Genomic DNA, 18,100 nt, shown 5'->3' on the forward strand with positions numbered 1-18,100 from the left:
TGGTCCACTCCTACACCCTCTTTCAATATGTTTTATTATTTAAGCCAAGAGAATGGTCACTCAGTGGATGTGCTTGGCAACTCTGTGACACAGATGCTGAGTTCTCACATTTATCTTACTCCCAACAGGAGCAATATGGAAATAAGCGCCTGATTCTTTGGCCAGGAGTCAAGCTTCTTCCTCAGCCTCCTTGCTGGATTTTTAGGGGGACCACCACCTTATCTTGTCGCTATTGCATGTTAAATGGCTAATTATCATTCCTGATTATTTTTGATAATGGGTTTGTTGCAGATTGGCTTTAATTACAGAAATTTATTTCACTAAAGAATCCCAGTGCTCCATCAATTTTCTCCTCAAGTCTACTATAAAGTTTTCCCCTTCTTCAGAAATGGTGAATAAAATATGAAATTAAACGAATGTATCCAATTAGAGAATGGATCACTGCTCATTAGCATATGCAAGATAAAATGTATGTATCTAATATTTCCTACCTCGTCTTGGTCTTTCATAATATGGACACTTAATTAAAAGAAATCATCTAGGTAAATTTGCAAAACAGAACGCAAAAATAAATGACCAAAAATAGGTCCAATCACTGTCAACTCCAGCTGGTGTCAGAACAAAAGGTTAAGGAAAGTCTGAAATGAGGAACCAAAGGACAATTTATATGAAGCTTTTGTTCCAGGCAGAGCCATGGATACTTTAAAGGGATTATGTTTTTATAATAGGTTTCCTTGATTTAAGGACGACTTACAGGCTCTCCTGCAGACTTCTTTCTGATTTTGTAACCAATAAATTGTCCCCCCCAACCCCAAGTTCTAAACAAAAGATATTTCTGTGCCAAATGGATGAATTTAAAGGATGGCTTTGCGAGTGGGGGGACAGATTACTTTTGGAGTGATACAAGTTCCAATTGAGAGAAGCAATTCCAGCAGCACAAGGTAGGTAGCTATCACAGTAGGCATGGAAAGGCTGATAATTAGCAGTGTCCAAAAATACTTCCAAGAAAGAGAGAAAAAAAATCTGTATGACAGAGGTTCACTTGCATAAGGCTTTTTAAGATCTTCCCCGCCTCCACCTCCTCTCACGCCTGTGCTGAAAACAACTAGAGCAGTAGAAGAAAGCCCAGTGTCAGGTGCAAGAATAAATTATTACGTTTTCCCCAAGGCCTCGAATTCTCTGAAGAGCATAAAAACATTATCCTCTGTCCAGGCAGCCACTTAAAGAGTGTTGGCGGCGGCAGAGCCTGTTGGCACCTACTGTATAGAGCAAAAGAGCCATGCCAGTCCTTGCAGGGAAGTCTGTTGTCATCCTGGCATCCTACTTCTGGCCCTTCCCCCATCCCCAGGGAGCCCTTAAGACTTTGGAGCCGAACCCGATGGGGGAAAGTCATGTTGACAATCTTTGTTCAATGAACTTGCCAAAGCAAAGATGAAAGTCCTATTAATCTTCGTGGAATGGTCCCCAAAGCCACTGTGGGTTTTGCTACCTCAGTATTCCTTGAGGCACCGTAAAAATAAAAATGAAGTGAAATGTCATCCTGAAATTCGCTCAACATTTTATCCGTATTATACGGAATGGTACAGGGATTAAAACGGTAGGAAGAGGACTTTTAGAGCCAGGCATTAATATTTTAAAAGGCGGATAATGAATTATGGAAATCACAGGAGGACACGGTTGATAAAGATAAAATAAACAAAAGAAAAGGAGAAGCTGCTGTATGGTTATCAGATGAAATGATAGAAGAGAAGGTTCTCAAAGAATAAACCAAAATAGACTCCTTTGAAAGTGAAATGGTAAAACTTGACAAGGCTGTTAAAGCTCTAAATCTGAATAAGTAGTTTCAACAATGCATAAAGATATGCGGTTATGTAGAGACAGAAGTATAAGGGAAGACTACTCTATGCAACCTGAAGGAAATACATCTGAAAATGTAGATGAAATGCAACATTCTCCTGAAAAAAAATATATATCCACTCAAGATAGCTTAGAAAATCTTGCAAAACACTTACAGAAAGGGTCAGGAGTTTGGCCTAGTGGTAGAGTGCTTGCCTAGCAGGCACAAGTTCCTTGTACCACATACCTAGAAAAAGCAGTTGCTCAACTGCTCAACAGCAGATGCTGTTGCTCAAGTGGTAAAGCTTTATCCTTGAGAAAGTTCAAGGACAGGGATCAGGCCCTGAGTTCAAGACGCAGGACCTGGCAAAAAAAAATCTTATAGAAGAAATTGGAAGATGGTCTCTAAAGTGAAGATGCAATATTTACACACACACACACACACACACACATACACACACACACACACACATAAATCAAACATAGCTATGTGTTTTAAATATTGGGAAGATGCAAACATATTATATTTCTAAACTTATTTAAAATTTTTTCACGTGTCTAATTACATTAAATATATAATAAAATAGTTCATTTCACTTACAAATGAGATGTAAATTTTATCAAAAACTTTAACAAGTCAAGCTTACTAAATTTCGTAAATATCACAACCCAACCATATATATTCAATGAATAAAAGGTATTTTATGTCTTTCTTCTTCCAAGTTAGGTCTTTTGTATATTATGTTTTATGAAATTATGTCAAAAGTAAAAGCATACATTGTAATTTCAAAATACTTGTTTTCTTATATTCAACTGTGATCGTTTTCATTTCAAACAAACTTATTTTTTTCCTAAATAGGAAAAGAACCCTACTTTAATATACAAGGCTCATTTTCCAAAAATGTATAAGCTAGTATATGGAGCTGCACATACCTGACTGTATCTGTTCAAATTAATAATGAGAAAGAGAAAACCCATATAAAATCCAAGCTAATTAACTAGTAAGGAGGCTTTTAGGACTTGTGCGAAACTTGTATAGTCTACATACAGCATCAAAATGCCATAGTAAAACATTTAATTAGCTGGTACAGCTCACATTTGTACTCCTAGATATTCAGGAGCTGAGATTTGAGGATCACCGTTTGAAATCAGATTTGACAGAAGAGTGAAAAATCTGTCTCCAATGATCCAGAAAAAAAGGTGGCTGCAGGCTTGGCTCAAGTGGCAGAGCACCAACTGTGAATGTAGAATGAGTTCTCAAGGACCCAAGCTCAAAACTACTAATTTTCTGTATTTTTTTAACATTTTTGATATTAGTATCTACTCATTTTGACAAAAAGGGGCACTAATGAGTCTGTCTTGTGTTTTTAATAAACATGATCATTGTATATAACTATGTCTGTCTGTCTGTCTGTCTGTCTGTTTCTCTCTTTCTCTCTGTCTCTCTCTCTCTGTCTCTCTCTCTCTCTCTCCTCCATTGTAGACTTTGAACTCAGGGTCTGAGCAGGTCTGGGCATTGTTTCTGAGCTCTTTTGCTTATGGCTAGCACTCTAGATCCATTTCCAGTTTTCTGGTGGTTAATTAGAGATAAGAGTCTCACAGACTCTCACAGTCTCAATCCTGACTCTCAATATCAATGGATTTAACTCTCCAATTAAATGACATAGACTATCTAGTTGCATCAAAAAGCAAGATACATCATTCTGCTGTCTTCAAGAGACACATCTTACCCCCCAAAAACAAACATTTTTTGAAAGTGGAGGTTGGAATAAACTTTATCAAGCTAACAGCCCCAATAAACAGGCTGGAGTTGCCATCCTCATATCAGATAAAATAGACTTCAAACTAAAATTAGTGAGAAAAGACAAAGAAGGTTACTACATACTACTAAAGGGATCTTTCCTCCAGGAGGACATAACTATCCTAAATAGCTATGCACCAAATCCCGGAGCACCGAACTTCATCAAGCAAACTTTACTTTCACTGAAACCATACATAGATCAAAACACAGTGATTGTTGGTGACTTTAACACACTACTCTCACCTATGGACAGATCAACCAGGCAAACCTCAACAGAGAAACCTCAGAATTGAACAAATGTATAGACCAACTAGATCTAACAGACATCTGCAGATTATTCCACCCAGCAACAACACAATATACATTTTTTTCAGCAGCACATGGATCATTTTCCAAAATAGACCACATTTTAGGGCATAAAAGAAACCTGGACAGATTCAGAAACACTGAAATTATTCCTTGCACTCTCTCAGACCACAAGGGCATCAAATTGGAACTGAACACCAATTTCAAACAACAAAAACCCTGTAACTCCTGGAGATTGAACAACATATTGTTGAATCACCAATGGGTCATCAAAGAGATTAAAACAGAAATCCAACAGTTTATGAAATTTAACAAGAAGGAGCACACAAAATACCAGCTGCTTTGGGACACGGCAAAGGCAGTACTCAGAGGAAAATTTATAGCTCTAAGTGACTATAATAACAAATTGGAAAAAAAATCTCAAACCAACAATTTAATGTGTCACCTAAGCTTCTGGAAAAAGAGCAACAAACCAACCCTAATCCCAGTTGGTTCTTTGAAAAAATTAACAAAATTGACAGACCCTTAGCAAATCTTACCAAAAAAAGAAGGGAGCACACCGAAATAAACAAAATCACAGATGAAAATGGTAATATCACGACAGAAATTACTAACATCCAGAGCATCAGGAGGGAATACGTTTCAAACCTTTATGTCAACAAATTTGAGAATCTAGAAGACATGGTTGAATTCCTAGCTGCTATTAACATACCCACACTGAACCAAGAAGAACTAACCCAAATAAACAGGCCTATTTCAAGCACTGAAATAGAAATGGCAATAAGAGACTTTCCACCTAAGAAAAGCCCAGGGCCAGATGGATTCATAGCCGAATTCTATAAGGTCTTCAAAGCAGAGCTCACACCAATACTCCTCAAGCTCTTCAAAGAAATTGAAAATGAAAGACTCTTTACAAAACTTATTCTATGAAGCCAGCATAACCCTCATCCCCAAACCAGACAGAGATTCATCAAAGAAAGAGAATTATAGACCTATTTCATTGATGAACATTGATGCAAAACTTCTCAACAAAATATTGGCCAACCGTCTACAACAACTCATCAAAAAATTATACACTATGATCCAACAGGATTCATCACAGGGAGGCAAAGCTGGTTCAACATACGCAAATCAATTAATATAATTCAACACATCAACAGGAGCAGGGACAAAAATCCCATGATTGTCTCAATAGATGTGGAAAAGGCGTTTGACAAGATCCAACACCCCTTTATGTTAAAAGCTCTGGAGAAACTAGGAATCCATGGAACATTCCTCAATATAATAAAGGCTGTGTATGACAAACCCACAGCTAGTATTATACTTAAAGGCGAAAAGCTAAAGCCATTCCCTCTAAAATCAGGAACAAGACAAGGATGCCCACTCTCTCCACTCCTCTTTAACATAGTACTAGAATTCCTAGCCAGTGCAATAAGGCAGGAAGCAAGCATAAAGGGGATCCAAATAGGGAAAGAGGAAGTAAAAACTACCCCTCTTTGCAGATGGCATGTTTCTGTACTTAAAGAATCCTATAGACTCCACTCCCAAGCTCCTAGAGCTGATACAAAACTTTGGAAAGATAGCAGGGAATAAAATTAACCCTCAAAAATCAACTGCTTTCCTCTATGCCAACAGTGAGAGGAATGAGGCAACAATCAGGAAAGCAACTCCTTTTGCAATAGCCTCAAAGAAAATAAAGTACCTAGGAATTATCTTAACTAAGAATATAAAGTAACTTTTTTTTTGCCAGTCCTGGGCTTGAGCTCAGGGCCTGAGCACTGTCCTTGGACTTTCTCAAGGCTAGAGCTCTACCACTTGAGCCTCAGCACCACTTCTGGCTTTTTTCTATGTATGTGGTACCGAGGAATCGAACCCGGGTCTTCATGCATGCTAGGCAAGCACTTTAACCACTAGGCCAAACTCCTGGCCCTAAAGTACCTTTTTAATGAAAACTTTAAAACCGTGAAAAGGAAATTAAAGCAGAACTGAGGAAATGGGAAAACCTCCCATGCTCCTCGATTGGAAGTATCAATATCGTGAAAATGACAATCTTGCCAAGGGCTATCTACAAATTCAACGCAATACCCATCCATATCCCAATGTCATTCTTTAAAGAAATAGAAGAGGCAATCCAAAATTTCATAGGGAATAATAAAAGACCCTGTATAGCAAACACACTTCTTAGCAGATAAAACAGCGCTGGAGGAATTTCAATACCAAACTTTAGAGTCTATTACAGAGCTATAATCATCAAAACACCTTGGTACTGGCATAAGAACAGGCCTGAAGACCTATGGAATAGAACTGAAGACCCAGATATTAAACCACAGACCTATGGCCACCTAATCTTTGACAAGGGAGCCAAAAACATAGAATGTAAAAAAGGCAGCCTCTTCAACAAGTGGTGCTGGCAGAACTGGTTAAGCACCTGCAGAAAACTAAAGTTGGATCCTTCTTTGTCACCCTGCACTAGAATTAACTCCAAGTGGATCAAAGGCCTCGAGGTTAAAGCTGACACACTTAAAATTTTACAAGAAAGAATAGGAGACACACTAGGCCTCCTTGGCACAGGTCAAAACTTTCTTAATAAGGTCCAACAATCACAACAAATCAGAGAAAGACTGGATAAGTGGGACTGCATTAAACTGCAGAGATTCTGTAGGGCAAAGGACATAGCTAGTAAATTAATTTGGAAGCCTACAAATGGAAGAAGATCTTCACCAACCATACAACGACAAAGGCCTCATATCCAAAATATATCAACAGTTCTAAAAATTGAATCACTCCAAAACTAAACTCCAAAGAAACAACCATCCCATCAAAAGATGGGCCAAAGACTTAAAGAGAGTCTTCTCTGAAGATGAAATAAAAATGGCTTATAGACACATGAAGAAATGCTCTACATCTCTGGCCATAAAAGAAATGCAAATCAAAACAACTCTAAGATTCCACCTCACTCCAGTTAGAATGGCCAGGATCAGGAAAACGAATAACAACAGATGCTGGAGGGGATGTGGCCAGGAGGGATCACTACTACACTGTTGGTGGGAGTGCAAACTCATTCAACCCCTATGGAAAGCAGTATGGCAGTTCCTCAAAAGACTAAACATAGAACTCCCCTATGACCCAGCAATTCCACTACTAGGCATCTACCCAATTGTCCAGAAACAAGGACATACTAAATCCACTAGCACAACAATGTTCATTGCAGCACTATTTACCATAGTGAAGATATGGAACCAAGCCAGATGTCCCTCAGTTGATGAGTGGATCAACAAGATGTGGTATTTGTACACCTTGGAATTCTATGCTGCTGTCAGAAAGAATAACATTGCCCCATTTGTTAGGAAATGGAAAGACTTAGAAAAAAATATTAAGTGAAGTAAGCCAGACTCAAAGGATGATAGGCTCAATGGTTTCCCTCATTTGTCATAATCATTAGAAACCTTGGGGTCTCCTAGCAGAGATTTGCAATAGAGCAAAACCTAGATACATAAGGCCATATAGTATGACGCTAAATGAAAGGACCTCTAGGATATAGAATCAAAAGCCATATAATGAGTGATTGTTGTCCTTCATGTACTATGTTCTCTCTCATCTATTTTGCTGTCCCTTGGTTATCTCATATTGTTACAGTATCTCACTTTGTTACCTGATATATTGGATATATTTGTATTTGGCTATTTGAAATTGGATAGGGAAGAGGGGAAAACAAGATGAGGGGTGGGCGTGAGGGCGAGGGAAATGGGGACCAAGACATGAGAAAGGGTATCAATATATGTGAATTAATACACCTTCTATCTGGCAAATATAATGTAACCCTTCTATTAATTACAATAAAAATATATGAAAAAAATAGTCTCACAGACTTTCTTGCTCAATTGACTTTGAACCATAATCCTCAAATTCTAGCCTCCATAATAGGATTACAGGTGTGAGCCACTGGCTCCTGGCTACTTAATAATTTTTAAATATTTATTGTTTTGGCTTTTTCATTATTTTTCTTATGTTTATCTGTATCTCTTGTAAGCAATACATTGTTTCATTTCACTATTTGCATAGTGATCATTTGTTTTTATGTCCCATGCTCTTTTGTGTGTACTTGCCCCTCAATGTTTCAGCTACTCTCTAGCAGCTCTGAACATCAAGCATAGGTATGTTTCCTGTTGTTTCTAGTCACATTAAGTCGTCTACCTGTTCTTAACGTTATCTTTCTTTTCTCTCTCTCTCTCTCTCTGTCTCTCTCTCTCTCTCTCTCTCTCTCTCTCTCTCTCTCTCTCTCTCTCTCTCTCTCTGTCTCTCTCTCTCTCTTTCTCTCTCTCTCTCTTTCTCTCTCTCTCTCTGTCTCTCTCTCTCTCTTTCTCTCTCTTTCTCTCTTTTATGTTGGTCATGGGACTTGAACACAGCTTGGTGTTTGTCCCTAAGCAATTCAGCTCAAGGCTACAGCCTTACCCTTGAGCCAAGCCCCACTTCTCATTTTCTAGAAGTTAATTGGAGATAAGAGTTCTTTTGTGCCTAGGCTGGCATTGAACCTTGATCCTCCTATCTCAGCCCCCTGAGTAGCTAGGATTACAGGCGTGACCCATCATGCCTGGCTTTAATGTTTTCTTTCTTTAAACTGTGTGAGCCTGCATTGGGAAGATACTGCACCCACTGTCTGAGTTGGCTTAGAATCAGTCCCCAGGCTGCTGATACTTGTTCTCCTTATTAAAATCACATAATTTTCTTGTCTCCCTACACTGTCCAAAGCAATTGGACTAACCCACATAAAAGACAATGTTAGTTTAGATATAATTCTCCTCTTGAGGGATATGCACAGATTTCTCCTCTACTCTTTATATAAATCATGCTTCTGACTATAATTAGCATGGTATACCTTGATATTCATAAACTTTTTAATTAACAAGTTAGTTTCATGTCTGTGGGATGACTTCTTGTTTATACTGTTGAGGAACATGTCTTTGTGTTAATGGAATATCATCCTTCATAGGAGATTAACTATATATGCATAATTTTTAGCATGCATGGTATGTCAAATTCTGATACTCTCCCTGTAATTTGGTTCAAAACAAATTTCCACATATTTATTTATAGAGACATATGGAAATGTTTTTCATTTTGTCCTATCTTCTAGACTTTGATACAATAAAATGCAAGCAAGTTTATATACAGGGAAATGACAAAGCATGCATGCATTATTACTATAATTTAGATTCCAGGGGAAACAATCTCATCTGAAAAGACATTTATTATTGTCCTTATCTAGCTGAACTAGGATTTCCAAAAAGCCTCAGCAAAAAGAAGTTTCCTCAAGCAAAGAAGTGAGCAGGGTTTAATGTTGGCAAGAAATCATTCATTTGTGAGTAAATGTGCCATTTTTTACAATTTATCTCTCTCTCTTATTATTTCTCTCAAAAGGTCCAGATCAGACCACATTAACTAATGCAAGCTTAGATTTTCCATCACCAGATAGATTTTCTGGTTTCCTTCCTAAGTCACATAAAATTAGCATATTGGAAACTCTATATCTTAATTCCCTAAAAAAAAAAGTCTCTCAATCTTCTGGCTTTTGAATTTCCTGTGAGAGCCAAGTCCTTCTTAGGAAACAAGCTTGGGATATGCCATGGGTTGAACTTGGATAATGTTCCCCAAGTTCAAATATTCAGAGCTTGTTCCCCAGGCTGATATTATTGGGAGGTGCTAAGTGTTTTTATTAAGGATATATTTTGACCCTCCTCTCTCTCCCTCTGCTGGTGTTTCAAAATTCACTTGCTTGCTCCCAAAATGCACTAGCACTGACCCTACATTTTAATAGTCAGCCTTTACCGAATTTTCAGGGTACCAAAGTCTCAATGAAGTAAACATATTCTCTTTAGATGTGTGGCCTCAAGCATTTCTTGTGGCCACACAAAGATAATTGATATCGAGTGTGAAATGGACGCATCCAAAATATCCTTTGCTTCACTGGCATTGCTCTATGAAACAAAAAATGGTTCCCGTCTAAATTACCAAGTGGGTCTTCACAATATTGTGTGGCTTTTTGATTGAGATGGTGCTTTGGATTTTGAAATATATTATCCCAAAAGTTTTGCAATTTGTATTCTTTTAGACTTTATACTTTTAGATTAGGAATGCTTAGTTTGACCATGAAATATGTATGATTTCCTTTTCTGGTAATTCTTTTCTTTACTCTCACCATTCTTAGAAAGGATTGCATAAATCAAAGTTCCATCAAGCTCCTAATGCCAGATGGGTTATTTTAAGTTTCACACCAGTAAGGTTTATAATGAATACCACTAGAACTCTTTTGGTTATCTTCTTTACCGGCAATAATAGAAAAAAAATGAAGTAGTGAACTACAAGTTAAAAGTACTTGTCATAGTCAAAAGGGACTACCAAGACAGAATAACATAGATTGTGGTCTCACTGTTGTGGAGGCTGGATCTACAAGACAAAAGTGCTGATTGATTAGGTTCCTATTAGAGTTTCTCTTCCTGATTTGTGTAGGGAAGACAGGTGGTGTACTAATAGGGAAAGAACATCAATCAGTCAGACTGAGAGAGACAGAGATGGAGACAGAGAAAGCAGATAGGGAAAGGGCAAATTCTATAGTCTGTTATTATATAGGGTAGCAAATCTCATCTAACTCTAAACTTCAATACTTCTCAAACACCCTTCTCCAAATACCATGACACCAGTAGGACTTCCATGAATAGAAAGGAATGTGACAACAGATACTCAATGCATTTAAATAATGTTTGAAGGTGGACTCTCAGATTTTATCATAATTCATGACAGTTTTGCTTTAGCCTCTATGATTTGTCCTTACAGATCATCTTGGGATAATTCTCCAAAATACTGTAGGTATTCAAGTGCTTTGGATGCTTAATAATGAACAGATCAATTGGTGTTTGACTCTGTGAGCCAGCTATTCATTCCTGGTTCCTTTTGTTTGAATATTCTTTGCTGGCTTGCAATCCATAGACATTCAGAAAATATATCTGGCTACCAGCCTATTTGTCTAAGTATATCCAGCTACATAGGGCATAAGCTCCAAAAATGGATTAAGGGACTGGTGAGATCACTTTTCCTCAAAGCTGTCAAATACTTATCCCATGAGGAGCTTGTGCCATATTACGCATCAATAACTTAAAAAAAAGACATTCAAAAAGGGAATGATATTTTACAGTTTCATTTTGACATTCTTTGCATTTTGAATTTTGTAAAACTGTTTGAAGTCTAGGATGAGAGAGATTTGGGATTTTATCAGCTTTTAAAAGAGGTACATTCCCTCAAAAATGCAAATTTCATGAAACACATGTGCCCCAGCTCATCTTACCTCCCTTGTATAACCAACCCGAATCATGATCTCTCACAGAGCAAGCAAGAGCAAAGGATGTTAGATTCCAGCAGGCTCTGATGAGTCATGAAGAAAGACAAGAGTGTCCATGTCATTCTCTATCCTATATATTTTCCCATTTAATTGTGTTTAATATCAAGATAATTGATTAATCTGTTAATGTGCTAACATAATCTAACTTTTAGTAAATATAAACAAAAGAAGAAAAACACTATTTTTCTCATACCATCAGTAAAAGGCCTAAAGGAATACCTATATCAATACTTTATTAAAACTTTTAGTTTATTCTCAGTAGACAATAGAAAGAAAATCTGGCCTTTTTGATTACTTTTGGTATTGCAAAGCTCTGAAATTATTTGAAATACATTTTTAACCCTATTTTGTAGAAGTATATAGTTCAGAAAATATATTTCCTGATCTACAAATAGGCTACATTTTACTGATTAAAATTAATGTAATTTGTGATGTTAAAGGCATGACTCGTGCTAAAAAAATGTTGAAAAATACAGACTTTAAAAGGGTTGGGATACACTTGCACTGAAAAATTAAACTTTATAGAATTGTTAGAAGGCTGTAAACTTAACTGGGTTTTCTAAAACAAGATAAAAAACAAAAGGCAAATTTTATATTTGAAAGAATGTAAGATATGGCATTAATTCATCATATTTATGTGGAGACTGATCTATAGTTGTACAAAATATAAAAAATGAATATATTTTGTATCCAATATAGTTCATATGTAATATGAAAAGAATCTATATTTCCACAAAACTTCTTAAAATATATTATCAAAATTGATCTTTAAATCAAAGTATTAAAAAGTTTGCATTACACTGAAATATCACTACACTCTAAAATACTGAAATAAATACTATATGGAGTTATAGCTAAACACTTTCTTCCAGATAACATATTTGCAGCTAATTTGTCTACTTGTGAGATTTTTTTATGTGTAATATAGCCTCAAATTCATGGATTTTTAATGAAATGTTTGATGATCATAAACATGCCATCAGATAAAATTTACAGTAAATGGCATGACAAGTCTGAAATTTGTCAATGATCAAGGAGTGTATATTAAAAGATTCTTATAATAATTTGCTAAGTGTGAACCTCAGTTTGAGTGAAGATAATCATTCTGGTTCTGGGTCAGGCTAAGTTCTTGGTAATGTCCTGACTGAAGCTTATTCACAGAAGTTGAACACACAGAAGATCAGAAAATACCAGTTCAAAACTGAAAAAGAATTCCATAAATTTTTGTATACTAAACCTCGAGTAGGAGTATTTTTAATATAATGGAATAGACTAGGCAATTGTTCATATAAACCATGTCCTTTTGCTTCATTTTTGCTTTGAATTTTATATTTCAAATGCTAATATCAGGAATACATTTCATGATATACCATCCTCTAACATACTTATTTTATGGCCTAATCAATACCAAAATACTAAGCCAAAAATACGCATTGGGAGACACTGTCTCAGAAAACTACATAAAAACAAAACCAAAGACACTAGTATTGTCTTTAATTTATTATTACCATTTCTATGTGAGAAAGTCAGGTTTTCCTAAAATGTAATGCAGAGGATGTTGGGTTAAATATGTATGTGTTCACAGACACATCTATGTGAGTATGTGCACATACATATCTTCATGCATCTTCATAGACATATAAATCTATATTGCATAGAAGTGTATGTACTTGTTCAATAATCTATAAGTGGTGCACATGTGTGTGTGTAAATCGCCACATGCAAAGAAAATTCTGGTTCCCTGGGAAACCTATACTAAGATGGGGCTTAGTAAAATTTTAAATTCATCAGGGTAAACATTTCTAAGGAAAAGGCGAGGGAGAGTTAGAAATAGGCAAGAAAGAAGCTTCAAGTTGAACTATTGGTCTGACATCAAGACCAGAAGGGAGATTCAACAGATTGGGTAAGAAGACACTCAGGAAGTCATGCTAGTCTCATAGCAAATTCCAAAGTCAGGATGATGCAGTACAAGAGTAATATATGGTTGAATCTAGTATTGCTTTGAAGCCCAGTCATTGACAGAAAAGAGCTTGAAGAAGCCCAGGCACTGGATTTAACCATGTAATGAATCCTGAAGTTATAACAGATGAACATTGTACATTTACCTTAAGTACAGCTATCCTTTATGAATAAAAATTTACAATTCTAAGTTCAAGGATATTGTATACATACATACATACATACATACATACATACATAAAAGATTTTCTATTAGCTATTCTTCAGTCTTTTAAACCTAAGATTGACTAATTATGATCTCCTCAACTTTTTATTCTTCCCCAGGAGTCTCAGATATTTATATGATTTTTGGAGTGATAGATTTTGATGGGAAAATTAATGTACATCTAAAAATACTTCACATTCTTCAGTCATGTGTATAGCTAGAGGCTGTTTGGTTTAGTACATTTTATTTTTCCAAGTAGGCTAGTAGTGCCAGCATTTCTTTTGCTAAATAGAAGAATTATTTTTGGAAACCTATTGTGTACTGTTGCATATTGCTTGTAGTTCATTTGTCATCAAACCTACCAAAGAATGCCATTGTATGCCTTGTGGTCAGAATTAAACCAGAGTTTAAATCCCACTTTCCAATTATTTCCAGTTCCCTAGCTCCAGAGAGAGAGAAAAATAGTGGGGTGCAGATCCAGCAAATAAATCTGGCTCATGTGAGAGCTAGAACTGATATTGAACTGCTCTACAAATAGAGAGAAAATAGGACAGAAATAGTTCTTATTATCAAATGAATATTTTTTGCCCTCCAATATTTATGTTAAATCTCTAACTCTTCAAATTATTGTATTTTGAGGTGAGGTCGCTGGGAAATAACCAGGTTTATATGGAAGTTTAAGGATGGTTTCCCCATGATGAAATCAGTACCTTCAGAAAACAACCAAACGAAACCGATCTTGTTTTCTTGTACAAGAATGCACAGATAACAGGTAGTTTCGAATCCATGAAGAAATTCTTCCCCCATCAGAAACCAAATTGGCGGGCACTTTGATCTTAATTCCTAGTCTCCAGAATTACAAAACATGAATATATCTTTTGGGTTTGTTTTTTAAAGCTGGAATGTTTTCTCCTAACCCCTTAACTGAGATAGTTCTAAATCAGGGAAGTTAGGAAGAGAAAATTCAACTATTATTTGTAATGAGGTACTTCTATCATCTCGTAAAAATATTAAAATGCTCTCATCTATGAGGGGGATTTAGCTCCGGGCAGAACACTGGTCTAGATCTCCAGGGTTCTGTTGAATAATAACTCTTCTTCAGTCTATGCGAGGAAGATTAGAATTGTTGCTAGATAGGCACAACATTTTTAAAAATTCACTCAAGCCGGAATTTGGAGACAGCTTTGGTCATCAGTATAAGAATGAGAGTGACAAATGTTTGAGAGTCTCCCCTGTGTTCCATGTGGTCTACTGATGAACAGGAGAAGCTGGTTGTAAGCCAGGGTTATAACAAGTGTAGTGATGTGAAAAAAGAAACTTTTTTAAAAATATTTTTCCTTATCTAGTTTGTGAAATGCACACATTAACCATTGTTCTTCTTGACTGCTTATCATACTCATTTAAACTGAAAGTTCCTGGACCACATAGCACTGAAATTCTCTCTTCCATTTAAGTATACAGAGCAGAAGATTTTCTTGAAAGATTTTCTTGAAAGATTTTCTGAAGTGAAAAGAATAAATCACTGGCAAATAATGTGAAAGACATAGGGAACCTTTTAGCTTAGAGTTATTTTATTTTATAAACGTTAGCCTCTTGATGTAGTCAAAATTAAATATAAACTTAGCAAAAATTAAAGCATGGCGATATTCACAACCCTAAATTCCTTGTTTTTACTTCTGGAGGGTTGGTTTTTGCAGCAATATTGACCAAAATACAAATAAGAGACTCCAGGTCACTACATATTGTCTCGTGCCATTCGGAGGCTTGAATTCAGAGCCTAGGTGCTGCCCTGAGCATTACTGCACAATGTGAGCAGTTCGAACCCCAGCTCTTCTTCTAAGAGAACAGTCTTATGGATTGACTGCCTGGCCTGGCTTCAGACCATAATCCTCAGTTCTCAGCCTCCTGAGCCAATGGAGGCCATCTAATTCCAGATTTTAAAAGTGTGTGTGTGTGAAAAAGAGAGAGAGAGAGAGAGAGAGAGAGAGAGAGAGAGAGAGAGAGAGAGAGAGAGAGAGAGAGAAACAGAAACAGAGAAACAGAGACAGAGAGAGAAAGACAGAGACAGAGACAGATAGATGACTGATTGATGAATGAGGATACTTTTGATAGATATATCATCTGTACAATCATTACAATTATTGTTTCTTTTGTATATTCATGTATTGCTATATTAGCTTGTCCTGAAGAAAAAGGAACGTTTATAAACCTCATAAAACAGGACTTACAAAGCTTTAAACATTACAAATACTAAAAATTCCCAATTCTTTTGGAACTAATAAATCTGAATGATTCAGAGAAAGCTGAGCAAAGCATCAGATGTCAAAAACATTCTCCCACAGACCCCAGAACACACCAGTCTCGGGTAATGCATGCAGTGAGCTGTGCCTAGAGTGGATTTCTTTAAGTGTTGCATAATTTCTCTGAACTCTTTCAGTACCAATGAGTTATTTCCACTCCGACTTTTTCATACAAGATACCTTGACATGAAGTAAGCCTAGAATCATCTAGAAAAACAAAGATTTTGTAGGAAAAAGACAAGATAAAATACAGAAATTTTCATTAGCATACCCTGTCTTTACATAAACCCATATATAATCCCCAGGAAGGGTTGATACATTTAACTCTGTGAGTTAGTTCGGTTTAATTAAAGTGAATGTAGCCTTTTGATCTACAGAATAAACAATCTAACAATAGGAAAAATGCAATCTGTCGAGACATATTTGAGTTATTTTCCAGTAATTGGCTTGGCAGTAGTTTCAGTCACAGATTTCTGTTTCACAGATTGCCCCCAAATGAATAAAGGTTTGCTTTGAAATGTAATTAATATTACGTGCAGCTGCGAGACATTCTCAGGTTGTCAAAGGAATTTGAAGGAGGTAGTTATAAAAAAAGTGAACAAAATAAAAGTAAAACTGAAAAGTAAATTAAGTCAAATTAATGCACACAAACTAAACTGGACTGATACAAAATGTCTGTAGCATAAACCAGAGTGTATTCTCAGCTCAATCTCCTTTGAATCTTGAAATTATGCATGTGCTGAATAATTTACAGAGTCTATGTTTATCAACATGATTTCTTCCTTTTATCGTTTAAACAAGAATGAATGTGAGGAATGTCAATCTGCTGTTTCATTCTCTAATGAAATGAATGCATGAAATCTGTTTTGGAAAATCAGGACCCTAGAATTCAACACCATTGACCAGATGGAAATCCTGCACTCCATTAATTCATCAATGACTGGTCAATGTTGAGTTCCATTGGTGGAATCCATACATGTATATTTTATATATTTATATCCAATGATTTATTATTATATCTCCTGATTTTCTATAAACCAATCTGTTCCACTTTACTGGGTATAAGGGCCCATAGAAAAATACTCAGAAAACAGAGAACACAACCAGAAGTCTTCATGCTTCAAGGCATCAGACCACCCTGTACGTTTAGGAGATCAAAGTCAATAATGTTATGACCATTACCTGTAAGTACTGCTAATTACATACATTGGTAGAATGTCCAAAGAATCTTTCTCTTCCTTATAATTAGGAAACTTGCATTTTTTACTACCTTTGAAAGAGTTGATCACAGTAACTAATACACAATAAAATATTTTTTTCACAAATAACAACATATGCCTAATTAAAGTATAAAGATGATTTATTTTTGCATCTGACCTTCTGGTATTAGAGAGAGCTTTCTATTCAGTTCTAAAAATGTATGCTGTAAAAATCAGCAGAAAGTTGATGTCGGGAAGACAATGGTCTCTGTAGAACATGACTTCATTCTAGGCTCAGAAATCTACATCATACCTTGTTCAAAAGTATCCTTGTGTTTTGGTGACATTTACTCATATCAATGTGGAACTCTCAGTTAGCTTCAATGTATGATGCCTGTAGAATTACATAATCACCATAAGGAAGTGTGGGAAGGGTATTTTTTAAAGGCAAGCAAAAGGAGATTAGGAATGTGACTTACTGTAGATGAGAAGTCTGGCTAGAAGACCAGTTTTGGAACATGCTGTTATTTTCCATTTGGGAGTAGCCTTGCTACAGTAAAATGCCAGATTTCATCCATCATAATGTCATGGCTCATATTAAAATGTCTTTGGGGACTGAAGGGAGGGATAGACAAAAGACATCAAATCAATTCTCAGGCAATTGCTACAGTCCTCAGAAGCTAAGCCCTATGTGATAGTGTTAGGGCAGCACAAAGAGGTTAGAAATATGGGCCATACATCAAGGGAGGAAATAATTTTGAAAAAGAAGAAAAAAGCTGATTTGACTTTTGTGTGTTTGGATATGTGGTTAGGGCACAGCTGTTTTCTCTCTCTCTCTCTCTCTCTCTCTCTCTCTCTCTCTCTCTCTCTCTCTCTCTCTCTCTCTCTCTCTCTCTCTCTTTCAAAAGAAATGAAGAAATATGGTAGTGAGAAGAATCAACCCCACTGCCAGCTTCTTGGACTAGACAGTTCCAAAAAAATATTTATCCCCGCTGATTTGATGCAAAGGACTCCAGATTATTGTGCGACGATGTGAGTGCTTAATCAGAAGAAAAATCTAGTGAAGCGTTATTATTTGGTGACCTTGTTAGCCTAGAACTA

At 36.3% G+C, this 18,100-nt stretch overlaps 1 long non-coding RNA gene across 2 annotated transcripts in view; it reads left to right on the plus strand.

Annotated features, from left to right (window-relative positions):
• The window catches only part of LOC150045909 (uncharacterized), a 58,786-nt gene that overhangs the window by 25,947 nt on the left and 14,739 nt on the right, over positions 1-18,100 (plus strand). For both annotated transcript variants that reach the window (XR_016532747.1, XR_016532748.1), the window contains one exon: positions 9,210-9,302. This is a non-coding gene — a long non-coding RNA (uncharacterized LOC150045909). The remainder of the gene's footprint in view (positions 1-9,209; positions 9,303-18,100) is intronic.

The sequence above is a fragment of the Megascapheus bottae genome, chromosome 26 (genome assembly GCF_031878675.1).
Source record: "Megascapheus bottae isolate mThoBot1 chromosome 26, mThoBot2.hap1, whole genome shotgun sequence".
In the NCBI taxonomy this organism is placed as follows: Eukaryota; Metazoa; Chordata; class Mammalia; order Rodentia; family Geomyidae; genus Megascapheus; species Megascapheus bottae.